This window comes from Miniopterus schreibersii, assembly GCF_964146895.1.
Source record: "Miniopterus schreibersii genome assembly, chromosome: 2".
NCBI classification, from domain to species: domain Eukaryota; kingdom Metazoa; phylum Chordata; class Mammalia; order Chiroptera; family Miniopteridae; genus Miniopterus; species Miniopterus schreibersii.
Window position 1 is genome coordinate 145,928,453 of NC_138102.1, and position 16,763 is coordinate 145,945,215.

Below are 16,763 nucleotides of genomic sequence, written 5' to 3' on the forward strand. Positions count from 1 at the left end.
TAGCTAGGGGAGGCCCATTCAGTGAATAAGACAGAAGATTCTTAAAGGGAGCTGTGGTTGTGGCAAAGTCAATTTGTGAAAATAGCTATGAAGCATTCTGACATGCACGGTCTCTGTGGGAGTACAGGAAAATGGCATTCTTCATGTTTTCTTCCCCTAAGTGTAATCATGGCCCTCCCTATCATTAACTCATCTGTTGATTGAAGTTTGTGGTGTGGATTAAATGAATTAATATATCTAAAATATTTGGATTATTATCTGGCACACAGTAAGCCCTCAGTAAACATTAGTTACTGTTAATTATTACGGGGGTAAGCAGCTTCTGACGTCACTCCCATTGATGCCCATCTCCTTGAGTGTGGCTGGACGCAGGAACTTGCTACTAATGAGTAGGATATGGCAAAAGTGATAGATGTCACTACTGTGATTACATTAAAATAGACTGTGACTTCCATTTTGCTGGACTCTCTGTTGCCTTCCCAGCTTGCATACCTTTGCAAACTGCCACAGTTTGGCAGTCTCACACAGGATTAGGGTAGCTTCTGTCCAAAAGACTGCAAGAATCTAAATCCTATCAACAGCCAGGTGAGTGAACTTGAAAGTGGATTCTTCCCTGGCCGAGCCCTGAAATGACTGCAGCCCCAGATGACACCTTGATTGCAGCTTGTGAAAGACCCTGAAACAGAGGACCCAGCTAAATTATACCCAGATGCCTGACCCATAGACACCTGTGTTGCTGTTTTAAGCCCCTAAGTTTTGGGGTAATTTGATATGCAACAATAGATAATATAATTTCTATTAATATTATGATTGTTAGTGTTATAATAGAGTTAAAACAGTAGACTCTGTAGCCTGACTCTGGAGTTTGATTCCAGTTCGGTCACTATCTGTTCCACCTTGTGTAAACTACTTAATCTCTCTGTGCCTCAGTTTCCTTATCTGTAAGATGGGGTTAATAGTTGTGAAGGGCAAATGAGATAGATAATACATGTAAAGACCTTGACATATAATAACTACTGTATCTATTGGATATTATTTTATTGAAGAGACTAGTGCATAGACTTTGTTACTGCTGCCATTAGCCATCAGCTCCGATTCTATCAAGGTGCTTTACAAACAAGAATGCCTTCTAGTTCTAGTTTGTAAATGCCTTTGGCTCAGTGCTGGAGTGAGAGACAAACAAAAAGAATAATGGTTTCTGCATTATTTTGTGAGGAAAAAAATGGGAAGTCCTTTTAAGAAAGTGTTAAGGATAAGGAATTGGTTTAGTTCTCTGAAAAAGAAGTGCAATTCCATGCCAACTTGTATTCTACCCTCTTTTTGTTGTTGTTGTTTTTTCAAATAGTGCATATTACTGAGATGAATTATAGTAGGCAGGCGAGTATGCCCTTAGCTTACACTCACAGCTCTTATGGTGGCAGGTTCAACACAGGCCTAAAATTAAATGCTAAGTCGATGGAAGTCAGGAAAGTAATTAAGTTCTAGTAGTCCAAGAAAGAACTGGGCAGAAGCAAGGTCTAAAGAAACAACTTCTATGGGTAAGATATTAATATTGAGCCAATGCTTGAGAACCAAGAGATCATTTGTTGAGGCAAGGATTAGGTGCCAAAGATCTCCGAAACACAAAAGTTACACAGTTATGTTGCACTTCAGGGTTTACAAATGTTTTCCCATGCAGTATTTCATTAGATCCTCATAACGATTGGGTAAGGCAGCACTGATGTGTTATTGAGATGAGGTAAGGAAAGCTCAGAGGGGTTAAGTTTCTTATTTGAGGTCACACTGCTACTAAATGGGATGAGTTTCAAATCTTTCTGATCAGTGTGATAGGACATTCAGTCTGCCATAGCTGTTGGGTTATTTTTATCAGTTTCTGTGTCGTTCTGGATAGAATTATTTAGGACTTAACATTCCTGGCCAGGAATGTACCCCATGTGAACAGGGCATGGCAGACAGCCTGTAAGTGAGCTGGGATTTTTGAGTTCCAAGTTCCAAGGAGGCTTACTTTATTCCAGTTAACAAACCCTGCTTTTTCCATACCATTCCTGCTCAGCAGCTACTTTTGGACACTTTCCCAAACTCCCTGAAATCTTTTGATTATAATCAATAAGAAAATGTTAAGTTACATGGGCATTCAAAAATGACTCCCTGCTTAAGAACTACCCTGCATTTTCACAATTTATGGTATGATTTTGGAGACCATTTCAATACAGAAACACCATTTGGTATAATGAGAAAAATGGCCCCTGAATTATGCTCTTTTTAAAAAATTGTCGACACTATTTAAAAAAGTGTACCCATTATGTAGTATTGTAATATAAAGATTTTAATCTAACTTTAAATTTATGTTTTGAAATAAACACTATGTATGTCAGCTTTATCTTTCTTTGACAAATACTACGCATCAGCAACCTTTATATTTAATAATAGATCATTTATAAACAGTGTATCTGGACCCAGAGCCTTCCCTAGTAACCATTGCCAAGAAAAAGATAAAAAGTTGTGATGGCCACTACGAGAATTCTTCCTCTCCTCCTAACACTCAGCGCCTTCAGGATGTAACTGGCTGTGTGTTTCTCACTGGGTGTTCCATTCAAATGTGCCATTCTCTGGAATGGTCTCAGGGTTCTAGACCTTTCTGTTACTCACCTGATCCACTGAGTGCCAGAGTGCCAGATGCTGTGTTAGGTTCTCTGGGGATAGAGTGAAACCATGTGCAAATTCATTTATTTATTGAACAACTATTTGCTGCCCTCCTGGAACTTACATTCTGATGAGGGAGATATTTAATAAAACAAATAACAAATAAAATAATGAATGAAATGTATGGTGGGCAGTGAGAAGTAATAGGACTTAAAAAATCAGAAGAGGAATTTTAGAGGAGGTGGTTTTTAATTTTTAGATGGGTGGGCTAGAAGTCCTCACTGAGAAAGTGAATTTTGAGTAAAGAAGTGAGGAGAGCCCTGGCCAGGTGGCTCAGTTGTTTGAAATGTCCTTCCTCCAGGACACCAAAAGTTTGCAGGTTCGATCCCCACTCGGAGCACACATGGGAGGCAACCGATTGATGTTTCTCTCTCACGTCAATGTTTTGCCCTTGCCTCTCTCCCTCTCCCTCTAAAGATTAGTTAAAAAAAAAAAGGCAAAGTGATAGGATGAAAGTCATGCTACAGTGAAGGTCTGTAGGAGGTGCTTCAGAAGCACATGATGATGGTGATGCAGCCAACACTCACACAGAACGTATTATATTCCAGGCGGTGTTCTGAGCAGTTTATATGGAATAATGCATTTAATCTTCAACTCCATTATAAGGAAGCAATCACCTGCGAGAAAGCAATTTATTTGAGATAGGTTTGGGAAAGACCAGGGAAGGCTGTACAGAGGGGAGGACATTCAAACAGGCCCTAAGTGTGAGAGTGAGTGTTGGGAATGGGTAGCTACTGGATGCTGGGAAACAAAGGAAAACATATGGAAAATGCAGAGACAAATACACTTGGTCTAACTGGAGAATGTGTCTGGGAGTGAAAGCCATTAAAAAATAACTGTGCCTTGATAGTGTGCTAAGAGGACAAATAGTTTTATTGAAGATAATAGTTTAAAAGGACAGGGGAGGAAGAGTTTATATTTATGAAGGCACAAAGGATCTTTTTAGGGTCTAGGCATTACTGGGGAGTAGGGGGTGGGAGAGAAAAAGACTTCCTTCCACCCACCACTGCTGACTTGTCTTGAGGGGAGGGGGAGCAGAATGGAAGAACAGACCAATAAAAGAGATGCCATCTCATTCTCAATCAGGCAGATATGATTGACTCTCAAATCTATTAAGTGGTTACCTCTCTGCCTAAATTTTGGGTCAATTTTGGAGGTGTCATATGATATATACAAAATACCCCTGCCTTCTGTTTTTTGTGTACATGTCATAAAATTTTTAATGTCCAAGAGAGTTTTTCAATGTCCCCTGTATTTTCTCATACATTTTCCTCTCCAAACTAACACTGAGGTGTTTTGTGCCTCTTGATGAATATCATGCTAAAGAAATTCTCCCAATTGCCATGCTTCTTGAGTACAAGAAACAATGATGACTTGAATATTTTAATTCATTATGTTAGCTAGGAAATTACTTCAGCATAATGCTGTCACAATTTTTATTACAAATATCAATGAATGGGAGGAAGTTTTCCTGGTGAGATTACGAGGCTGTTCAAGGGCATCAGGTTGTTCTGAAGTGGGCTACAGAGCTGCCTAAACTTCTGCAGTATTTTAATTTAACATGTATCTTTACTAAAAAAAGTATTTCTTCTGGATATTCTTATTTTTTAAAGCATAAATGCCTCAGAATTTATTCAAATCACATAAGTATTAATCTACTTGTTATAGAACAAAAAGCATTATCAATGACATAAGTAGGTGACATTTTGGAGTAAAAATAAGAAGTTTGACCTTATGTCTCATTTTATGAATGTACTAATAACAATGAACTTGCTCTGTTTCGTGGATTTTTGTTCCAGCAGCTCTTTAAGAACTTTGAAATGGCAATTTTCCAGGCAAGTTTCTCTCTCTCAAAAGCAGGGCACAGTTCTAACATTTGAGTAATAAAAAACCACAGTAGACAAGCAGAGGAAGGAAGAGGTAAGGAGGAAATCATTTCAACGTTCATCTGTGTCTACATGTTTACTTTTTAATTAAATGAAAGATATAAAGTGGCCATGATTTGTGCAGTATGTTAGGTTTTAGTTATACAAATAATTAAAACATTTTAAAAGATTAAAATATTAGCCTTGAGTTATTGTAAATAGCAATGGTGTCAACACTGCATACACATTACTAAAATTAAATTATGGAATTCTCTAACAGAGTAAATAACTAAGTTATTAAAATTAAGTCAGCGGAAGAGATCTATACCAAATAAGCTGCGATCTGATACTGAAATGAATCGCGTGTATTCCAATTAGTCCCCTTTTCTCCTCCCTTCTCTGTTTCCCTGGGCAATTTTCCACCTGCACCTGTAACTATCTTCCATGGACTGATCATTGCCAAATCTCGTCTTTGCCTCTGACAGCTGTCATGTGTTATAGACCTATCTTTTCAGCTACTGTGTCATTCTCTTTTTGTGAATGTAACAGGCAATATAGCCCCAAATGTTCTCTTCTTTACCATCCTAATTTTTTAATTTTGGGTTAATGGCATCATCGTTCATCCATGCTCAAGCCAGAAACCTGTGAATCATTCACGAGACCCTCTTCTCCACCAGTCTCCGCATCCCACTGGACACGATCTGCTTCTGCCTATTCTACTTTTTAAACATCCCCTGAATTTACCTCTTATTTCTTTTTACTGCCATTGCCACATTCAAGCCCTCATCATTTCTCACATGAATACTAACTGGTGCCCACACCTCCTTGCCCTTCCACCTTATTAGCTATGCTTCAGTCAGAGTGACCTTTCTAAAATGTAAATGTGAATCTGTCATTCTCATGCTTGTCATCCCAGACTTTGTCATCACTTAGGACAGAGCTAACGCTTTCAGTACAGCCTGGCCTTGTCCTTGTTCCAGCCTCATCTGTTGTCACTCTGCTGCGCCTTGTTCTGCAGCCACGTTGGATGACTCAGGATCCTTCAAACGACCCTCTCTTTATCTTTACATATCTTCTGGAATGCTTTTCCTCTATTCTGTATTCAGAAAATTTCTTGGCAGACGTTAAGATTCAGCTCAAGTACAGTCTCTTTCAGGAGGCTTCTTTGAACTCCATAAATGCATTCTCCTCTGTGCTTCCGCAGTGCTGGGTTTGTATTTCTAACACACCATATATCTCACATTGTTGTAATTATTAATTGATATGTTTCCCTCCCTGGAATTTAACTTCTGAAAGGTGGGAACAGTCCTCTACTCATTTTTTTTTTTTTAATCCCCAGTGCCTACGATATAGCCAACAAATTTATAGAGCTTCACTGTACACTGTACTATTGGAGGTGCTGAGCTACAAAGATAAATAATACAAAAAGCATAGGGCTCAGCATAGTCCCATACCCACCCGTACATCTACATATCCATCCATCTGTTCACCCATCCATCTGTCCGTCCATCCATCCATCCAATGAATACTTGTTGAGGGCCTACTAAGTGCCAGTACTCTGTTCTCTCATAGTAAACGAAGCAGTATGATCACTGTTCTTGTGCAGCTTATACTCTACTAAGAGAAATAGATATTAAGAGAACAAGTACATATAAATTATTGCAAACTATGAAAAGTCTCTGAAGGACAAGAATAGAATATTCTAACAGAAACAGGGATACAGGGAAACTTTAGAGCAGGTGGTCAGGGAAGACTGCTTTGAAAAAATGGCAAGTCAGTAGACAGTAGGCTGTAAGCGGTAGATAAATAAACAAAATGGAGTTGAAAATGGTTGTTGTGGAGAAGCACAGTTCTTTCCCCTGGCATGCAGGAGGCCAGCGGCTTCCAGGGACTGAATGGTCATAGGTGCTGAAGCTTCTAAAAGGCAGAGGACACTTTCCGTCAGGCCCTCTTCCACGGAGTTGGTAAAAACACAGCTGTGGGTAAAAGAGGAGAGAAGGAAGGTGTCTTGTGGCTCTTCCCCTGAGATTTGAGTGGAGGGGGCTTTCTCAGGAAGGCTTCTTCAACCAGACAGCTTTGCTGAGGACCGAGTCCACTTGCTGGTCTACAGTTGTATTTCTTTACTATGTGACCTGTTTCTCTTTTGTCTTTACTTTTCTTATTAAAGACATACTCTATTGACTAACATTTTCTTGCTACCTATTTAATCTTTGGTTTTCCTGTTTTCACTTGCCTTACTTTATCATAAGTCTTCCTTCCTAGACTTTAAAGATTTTAAAGTGTATTTTATACTCTTCTATTATTATTTTCTAATTTTTACTTCTTTTTTTTTGCTTTTTATCACTTTAATGTTTTAACTTTTTAACTGTGTATATGCATATCTTATATTTTATTATACGCGAGTTCCTAGCATAGCTTATATTTTATTTATTTTTCTTTTTAATTGAATTTATTGGGGTGACAATGGTTAATAAAATTATATAGGTTTTAGGTGTACAAGTCTATAATACACCATGTGTATATTGTATTGTGTGTTCACCACCCCAGGTCAAGTCTCCTCCCATCAGCATTTATCGACCCTCGTCCTTCCCCACCCTCCTTTCCTTCTGGTAATTCCCATACCGTTATCTGTGTCTGTGAGTTTGTGGGGTTTTTTTATTTTTGTTTTCTTAATCTCATCACCTTTTTCACCAAGTATTTTTTTTATTTTTAACTCTTTTAAAAATTCTTGACTTTTGGAATTTTCCGTTTTAATTACATTTTCATTTTATTTTGCATTTAATTTCTCCTAGTTTTAAAAATTAAACTTTTAAAAATTTATTGATTTTTATTTATTTACTTTTTTAGAGAGAGAGAGGAAGTGGATAAATAAGTGGATTTGTTGTTCCACTTATTTATGCCTTCATTGGTTGATTTTTTAAAAATATGTTTTTATTGATTTCAGAAAGAGGAGGGAGAGAGAGATGGAAACATCAATGATGAGAGTCATTGATTGGCTGCCTCCGGCATGCCCCCTACTGGGGATCAAACCCACAACCCAGGCATGTACCCTGACCAGGGATCGAACCTGCAACCTTAGAGTATGGGGACAATACTTTAACCAATTGGGCAGGGCTAAAATTAAACTTTCTGAATATAAATTTGTTCATTAATAAAATTTGCAAGACGTATAAAAGTACAAAGAAAAAAGTAAAATTTATCTGTAATTCCACCATCCTGAGATAACCACTGTTAAGATAATATGCATGTATATATATATTATATATTATTGTGAGGGCGTATATTATATTCCCATATATACATATATTTATGTGTGTGTTTTAGACATATGATTAGTGTTGTATGGAGTTTTGTATCCTAGTGTTTTTTGTTTCAATTTATATTGAGGGCATTTTATAATATCATTAATATTCTTTAAAACTTTCTGATGGATTCCAATATATGAGCTCTTGGGCAATGAGAAAGTGATTACAAATTCTAAACTGGTTTGGACACTCTATTCTCTCTTGCTTGAAAAAGATTTGACTTGCTGAGAGACATTCTGAAGAAGATACAAGTTCTCATGCTTATCTTTTGGGTATGTCATCCCTAATACTGGCTTTTGGAGCTTACCAGATCCCCTTATCAGAAATATTCCCAGTTCTCATCTTTATCCAGTGTGTTGTCTTAGATGGCTGGAGCAGAGGCTATAAAAAGAATTCAACCAGAAAGATTCAACCAGGAATCTCAAATATAGAAGTTCATGAGATAGTAAGTCCAGGTATCATCTCTTAGCCTAAGAGATCATCTGGAAGGTGGTATGGTCATTTCATAGGCCAAGTGTCATTACAGTACACTAGCATTGATTAAGCATGTTCTGAAGGCCATCTGCCGTTGATCACTTTCCTGGATTCAGAAAAGTTATAGGGCCTCTGGGGTATAGTTTTGTTAAAGCTTGTGTCCTAGTTGGAACAGGAGGCTGGAGAGTAATAGATGTGGGTAATGGTTACAGATTGTGCTCTTTTAATGCCATGGTGGTCCATGTGTAGTGCTCCCCATTCCTTTTCCTTATGGAAAACATTAGGAGTCCTACAGAGGAAGTCCGAGGAACCCTTACTTCAGCCTATTTTAATTATTCCATTATATTCTTGTGAAGCCCCTCAACTCAGGGAAGGGAAAATGAGCATTTGGGGTCTAGGCATGACATCAACTGCATAGTTGTCCCATGATCAAAGCTGGGGTGCAGAACAACCAATTGTTTCTTATGGCAGTGAATGGTACCAACACCCAGCCAGAAACTTAGAATCATTTCCAACTTCTTCCTTTTCTCTCACTGCTAATAAATTATCAAAACCCATCAATTCTACTCCCAATATATTATATAAATTATATAAAACAATCATTTTAATACATCCATTTCTTTTCTAGTCTACTATCTTTGTCCTGGCCTCAATAAGATCGCACCCAGATTTCTTTAAAAAGCCTCACAATTTCTCCTTTATATTCAATCTCACCACCCTCATTCTACACTCTATAGTAAAATAAGACTTCATGTCACCCCCTGGGTCAGTTCAAGTCCTCTGGGGAGCAGATGCCAAGACAGAACTAGAATTGTAAGAGGTTTATTGGGGGAAATAGCTGTGAAAGATAAAGAAAGGGGAGTGTGTGTGTGTGGTGGTGGTGGGGAGGGCCTCACACCATGTTATAAGGGAGAGGAGGGAGGGAAGGAAGGATGATTGGGTAGAAAAAGGCTCAGACTGTAGTGCATCTTTGAGAAACCTTAGCCAGTCCGATGAGAAGTCAAAGAGCCTAGATCTCCTGTCAGAGGGGTCCCACGCAGGGCAGTAATGGCCTGGCTCTAATACTCCACTGCATTGCTCTTAGTCATTGGCTGAGGGGGAAGCGTGACCTCAGCTTGAATGCTCCCGTACGGGCTGGAAGCTGTTAGCTAACTACAGCCCTTCAAGCTGATCCTCTCTGGAGGGAAGATTCAAGCGTCATATTTCTATGGCTGCCACACTCTCCTTTTCAGACCACTTCAATAGCTTCTCCCTTCAGCTGCTTAACATGGCCCACGGGCCCTGACTTTTGTCTGTCTGTCCAATCTTATTTCAGTTTTCCCCTTTCTACTCCACTTCCCAGCCAACGAACTTCCTTCTGGATGGACCCTCTGCATAAAATACTTTTCCCTCTTTCTCATTTAGAGAACTCTTACTGTTTTGCCAGCTTTTTTGTTAAAATGTTTCTTCTTCCGGGAGGTAGTACAGCTCTTTATTCACTTCCATCCATTCATCAGCCTATCCATTCATTGACTCAAAAGTGATACATGCACATGGTAGAAACAAACAAGGACAAGTAGGATGGCTCTTCACAGGCAGCCCCCGGTCGGGTAGCCATCTCTGACTGTAACCTAGTCGACACCATTATAAGCTCTACTTATACCTGTTTCTTGCCTCTTTCCCTCTCCATCTCCAGGTTTTCATTAGGTTTTTGTTTTGTTTTATTTCACCTATTTTTATGTTTACCTTTATAAATTTGTGACATTTCATATTTATACTTTATAACTCCTGCTCTATAAAAGGAGGAAATAAGCACAGTTCTGCCGCCCCTCTCCTGTTCTTCTTCCTTTTATCTTATTTTAAGTATTCCAGTACTTGTAAATTAACATTATTTTCTATTGCTTCTATTTTTTTCTTTCTATTCTATAGAAAATAGACTTATTTTCTATTTTTTCCTATAATTAACTCTAAAAGTGAAGAACCAATAAGCTGCATTTACAATACTGAGTATGTAAATATAGATTGGAGAAGCTAGTATGTGATTGGATAGAAATGTTCATGTGATTAAATTTGTCCATTTAGAATGAGAATGTTCCAAGCCTTCTCTTTTCTTTGACTCCAAAAATGGCTCAAAATTATTATTTTCAATTGCCTTTTTTTTTTTTGGACAGGAGAAATATATGTCATTATTTGACAAGAACTTCTGGACTTTAATTATGCAATTTGTACCATAGAACCTTAGCATGGTGTAGAGCTATCATCCTGAAATCTCTGGACTCCCAGGTCAGTAACATTTCATGTTACTGTAGTATATCATCAAGTAAATTTCTTTTTTCAGGAAGACTACATGGGACATACATTTTCTGAGTACCTGAATAACAGATTGGCACTATTGTGTGATAAGTAAGGGTTGCATTCTGCAGCCAAGCTTCCTGGGTTCAAAGCCCAGCTCTGCCTCCTATGAGTGGCATGATCTTTGGCAAGTTTCCCAACCTCTTTATGGCTCTGTTTTCTCATCTGTAAAACCAGGGATAATACTAGTACTCAAGTAATTGGATTGTTTTGAGGATTAAACAAATAAGTTAATAATTGCAAAGAGCTTGGAGCTGTACCTGGTTCATAGTAAGAGTTCAATATTACCCATTACCATAAGCCTGAAAATGTCATTATTTTCCCTTGCCCTTGACTAATATTTAATCTGAGTATAGAATTCTAGATTCAAAATCATTTTCTCTTAAAGTTATGCAAGAACTTAAGTGTTGCTACTGAGATGCTAAATTTTATTTCCTTTGTAAATGAACTGCTTTTTTTCTTTTCACCTTCTAACCATTCTGGGATATTTTTGCATTTTCTCATTATACTTGAAATTCTAAAATTTCACTAGGATGTGTCTAGGTATAGTGTTTTTCTTTTTCTTCTTCTTATTATTTTTAATTATATTTTTGTTTAAAATATTACAGATGTCCCTTTTCTCCCCAATGACCCATTCCACCCCGTCCTTTCCCCCTCCCCAGTCCCTTAGTGTTTTTCTTTCATACTCATTAATACTCAGTGAACTCTTTCATTCTGAGGATTCTAGGTTTTCTCTCAGTGCCATTTTATTCTAATTAACATTATTAATTTTTCTTCCTTGCATTATCTTTGTTCTCTTCTTTAGGAATACCTATCATTTCTGCAACTTTATTTTTAAAATCATTAATTTGGTCTTTAATTTTGTTTATTCTATTACCTAGTTTTTTTTCTATTTGTTTTCTTTTAACAGCCATATTTTAAGGCTTCTTTCTTATATTCTTAACAATTTTTTAAATTTTTTTTGGTAAAAGCCTATTCTTTTATTTTTGCAATATCCTCTTAAATCTCCTTGGGAATACTCTCTCTAATTTATGAAAGTTTTTTTCCATTCCGTGCATCATCTCTCTTTCTTCCTGATCAATTGGTGTTTGTTGCTTATTAATCTTTTTCTTTTGTGCTTTGAGTTTTTCTCTAATATTTGGTTGTCTCTTTATAATTAAGAATAAAGGACCATGTTGATAAATATAGGAAGGTAGCCTGGATTTGTATTAATTTGCGTTGTGTAGGTGTAATTACCTAAAAGCTGACATTATCAAGCAAATGTGAATATATCTTACTTTGTTTAGCCCAAATATAACATAGTATACACATTGTTCTACATTTCATTTTTTTCTCTTAATAATATGTCATATATATTATTTTTTAATAAAAAGATTCCTTGTTTTTTACAACCATGTAGGATTCAATTTTGGGAATATACTATGATTTATTTAATCAGATCCTTACAACAATGCCTCAGTGAATAACACTATACATGCGGCATTTTGCATGTGTGCAAGTATACCGTAGGATAAATTTAAATAAGCACGACTGTTAGGGCAAAGGGTACATGGATTTTATATTTTGCTAGATATTACTAAATTTACCTCCATAGGGGTTGTATCAACCAGCAATGTTTGAGAATGTCTCCCCCAGCCCCAATTCCCTAATACAGTGTATTATCAAAATTTGGGATACTTGTTACTATGATGTGAAACTTTATATTAATATAGTTTTCATTTGCATTTTTCTTGTTATGAATGAGGTTAAACATGCTTTCAAACATTTAAGAGTCATTTAATCTCCTTTTCTGTAAATTTTCTTTATAAATCTTCTGTCCATTATTCTAATTAGTTTTAAAATTATTTTCTTAATCAAGTTTAGATGCTTTTTATATGTTGTCTGTGATATGAGTTGCCAATACATTTTTGCTTTGCTTTTATATCCTGCTTATGGTGTTGCTATGGTCTGAATGTTTGTGTCCCCCTACCCCAATAATTCATATGTTGAAACCTAACCTCCATGGTAATGGCATTAGAAAGTTGGGCCTTTGGAAGGTAATCAGGTGATGAGGGTGGAGGGCTCATGAATGAGATTAGCGTCCTTATAAAAGAGGCCTGAGGGAGCTCTCTTCTTATCTGTGAGCGGAGGATAGCTGTCTATGAGCCAGGAACGTTATTGCCCTCACCAGGCACCGAATCTGCTGGTACCTTGATCTTGAACTTCACAGCCTCCAGAACTGTGAGAAATAAATTTCCGTTTATAAACTACTCAGTTTATGGAATTTGTTATAGCAACCCCAACAGACTAAGAGAGATGCATTTTGTCATGCAGTTGTTGATTTTGATATGCTTAATCTTTTTTTTTAATATGATTTTTTAAATTGATTTCAGAGAGAGAAAAGGAGAGGGAGAGGTAGAAACATCAATGATGAGAAAGAGTCATTGATCAGCTGTTTCCTGCACACCCCCAACTGGGGATCGAGCCCGAAACCCAGGCATGTGCCCTGACCAGGAATCGAACTGTGATCTCCTGGATCCTAGGTCAATGCTCAACCTCTGAGTCATCCTGGCCAGGCTAAATTTATCTTTTTTAAATGGCTTCTGGGTTCTGTGTATAGATAAGGACCATCCCTACTCTGAAGTTGTAATAAATACCCTAAGTTTTCTTCTAGTACTTTAGTATTCCTTTGTTAAATAATAAAACAAAATGTGTTATTTAAGATTTAAATATACCTGCCCTGAACAGTGTGGTTCAGTTGGTTGAGCATCATCTCATGTACCAAAAGGTTGCCAGTTCAATTCCCGGTCAGGGGACATGCCCAGCTTGTGGGTTCAATCCCTGGTTGGGGTGAATGCGGGAGGCAATGATCAATGTTTCTCTCCTCCCCTCTCCATTCTTCTCTCTCTCTCTAAAAATCAATAAAAACATATTTTAAAAAAATTTAAAAACACCCAATAATACATGATTTTTTTCCTTCTCCAACAAGTCAAGGAAACTAGGAAGTGTTGGGAAAGTACCAGGCTCTTGTTGAATGAGTATGATATTTAAACTGTGAAACTGCTTAGAGATCTCTTGATAGATTGCCAGTGACCCTAACATCCACTGAATTACAGAATCTCATGACTGGCAAGAACATTAAAGAACATTTAGAAAGGAAAAAACTATTAACATAATGAATAAAAAATAAATAATGTGAAACAATGATCAATATACAGTTTAAACCATGTTTTTACATTTAACAATTTTCAAATATTTCAAAGATGGGGCATCATAATATTTTTTTACAGTAAGAAAAATTATCAAGTACATCAAACTAATTATTCTTCATATCATTTTATCTAAGTCTAGATGATAGTTCTACTACCTAATTTGGATTAAATAGTATTTTAACTATTCTAAATCAAAATTTTTTAAAGTTCATAGGTTTTTAGTTTTCCTTTTTTATATTAATTGTTATTTTCTTTTACACCATATTGGGTTTGGCTTCATGTTAAATAAGAAGTTTTAATCCAATTTCATTTTTTCCAGCTGGGCACCCATTTGTCCCAAAAATCTATGCACTCGCTTTTGATTTTGGCATCTGGACCATTTCCCTCAACAATGGTCAGCTTTTTAACATTCCAGGTCTGAGTGTGAGCAAAATAGTGTAATTTCTTTTAATTAGAATGGTTTTGGAGCCAGGAGCAAGGCCAGCAGAGGAAGGCAGCCACTGGGCTCTGAGCCAGAGAATCGCAGCAATGAAAGCCACCAGGATCAGTACACCTGACTGTGCCCTTTGACCTGGTTAGACTTCCTTCACATGACTTAACAGTAGACTGAGTCCCTTCACAGTAGATTCTGCTAGGACTTAGCTTGTTGCTGTTCTAAAGATAAAGTTCCTTATGCATTGAGTTTTCTGTTGTTGTTTTTTTAATTATATGCCTGAAACAGACCTGGATTTCAGAATATTCATTTTCCAATATTCTCATGTATTTTGAACTTTTATCTATATCTATCAGAGAAAAACCTTGGCCAGAGAGTAGATCGGATGCCTTTTCTTAGTTAACCTCAGGGGAGTATGGATAAGCTCCCCGACTTGTACATCAGCAATTTCTTTCTTTGGTTGTGATTTATTATCTTGGCAAGATGAATGCAATTTGCCTTCACACTTACAAATTCTGTATCAAGGAATACAACACTTGTTTGGATATATGGCACCTTTTTGTATGCTTTCAACTGTTATTTATTTTTCCTACTCTCCAATTGGTTGAATTGCTTCTGGGAACCTCAGTGCCATGACTAGAGGTATGTTCAGTGGAAACTTCCTAATGTGTAATTGTTGGGGGATGGGAGAGCTCCTCCTAGAAGCACTTTGAAAACACAGATACATTTCTCTAAAGAGAATATTTCTCCCCATACTTATTTGGTAACCTAATCTGTTGGATCTACAAGGAAGAACATGGGATCAAACTGGAGAAACTTCTCCATACTTCTCTTAGGAACTATTATCATAGGGTAGGTTAGTTATTGTTCCTATATCTTAACTACAATAATTACTTTAGATTGCATGGAAAGTGATTATTCCTACCTCACTATTTTCACCTCAGAGTCTGTCCTGTCTGTATTCATGATCAGACCAAGGGACATTAGGAGATGAAGAGTAGCATGAAACAAAGGGCTGCAAACTATGGGTTACATTTTACCTTTTGCAAGCTTGTTAAATTCTAAGTCTGGGCCTCTCAGACCAAAATGGTGTTCGAAATGCAGGCTGGCTTTAGACTTAGCTACCCAGTACAGATTCTTTAACATTTTGTGACAGGAAAATGTTAGGATTATATATGATTATTTATGACTTATTGACCTTTTTTACATTCCCATTGATATGAATAATCAATGTGCTTAAATGCATTAACTATTAAGCTAAGACCCTAGTGTGTTTATGCTTATGTACAACATGCAAGTTGATAGGAATTTGCCAAACTCTGTTTAAGGCCAAATTTATATGCAACCTCCAAAAGTATGTACAGCCTAATGGCAGGTTTTGTGTCCTAATCTCAGTGAGTATTCTGTCTTGTTTTTCTGACACTTATTTTTTTCATTTTCTTTACTTAATTACATTCCTGTTGTACGTGCAGCCTATACTCAGTAAGTTTGCTAGGAGATGATGTATAAATGTGTTTTAGTAGTCCTTTTTTCTAAAATAGCTCAATTTTTATTTTTGAATGATTCTGAGAGGGTTACTATTCAATATTAACACATACCTATACTCTCATTCTATAATACTATCCTATGGAATTGTACTGACACCATGCTCTGTCCAAAATACAGTTCTCTGTGATTGAGTCTTATAAAACAGTGCGATCAGCATTTTTGTAGCCCATAAGCTGCAAGTAATATAAGCTTGAAAATCAATTGTGTACAATTTTCTGTAAGACTGATTTTTACCTAGAAGAACTGCATTCTTTTCTTAGGTATTTGATATGTAATTTTGTACTTGGCAAGTTTATAGAGTAGGGGTTATAAGTAAAGCTGATTTTATTTTTAGACTGGTATCCTGTTAAGACACATCTAAGAAGTAATAATTCTCCTTCACTACAGTTGGCATACATTTTTTAAAAAAAATATCTTTATTGATTTCAGAGAGGAAGGGAGAGAGAGAGACAGAGAGAGAGACAAACATCAATGATGAGAGAGTCATTGATCGGCTGCCTCCTGCAAGCCCCCGACTGGGGATCCAGCCTGCACCCTGGGCATGTGCCCTGACCAGGAATCAAATTGCCATCTCCTGGATCCTAAGTCGATGCTCAACTGCTGAGCCACGCCCAGCCCAGCGGCATACATTTTAAAAAGGACTGTGACACTTCTTCTTAGCTCAGTTTTAGTACTCATGTAATTACACTGCCAACATTTTTTAAAATTCAAACTCTTTTTTTGAGGGATGAGAGTATATGTGAGCTTATTTATTGACTTATTTATTGAATAATGATTTACTGATCTACTACTATGTTGTTTGATGCTAAGATCTAGTAATTCAAGTTGAATTAAGGTACATTTCCTCATTTAGAGGAATTTACAGGCTATAATCAATATGCAAACAAGTAATTACAATGTAATATGATAATTC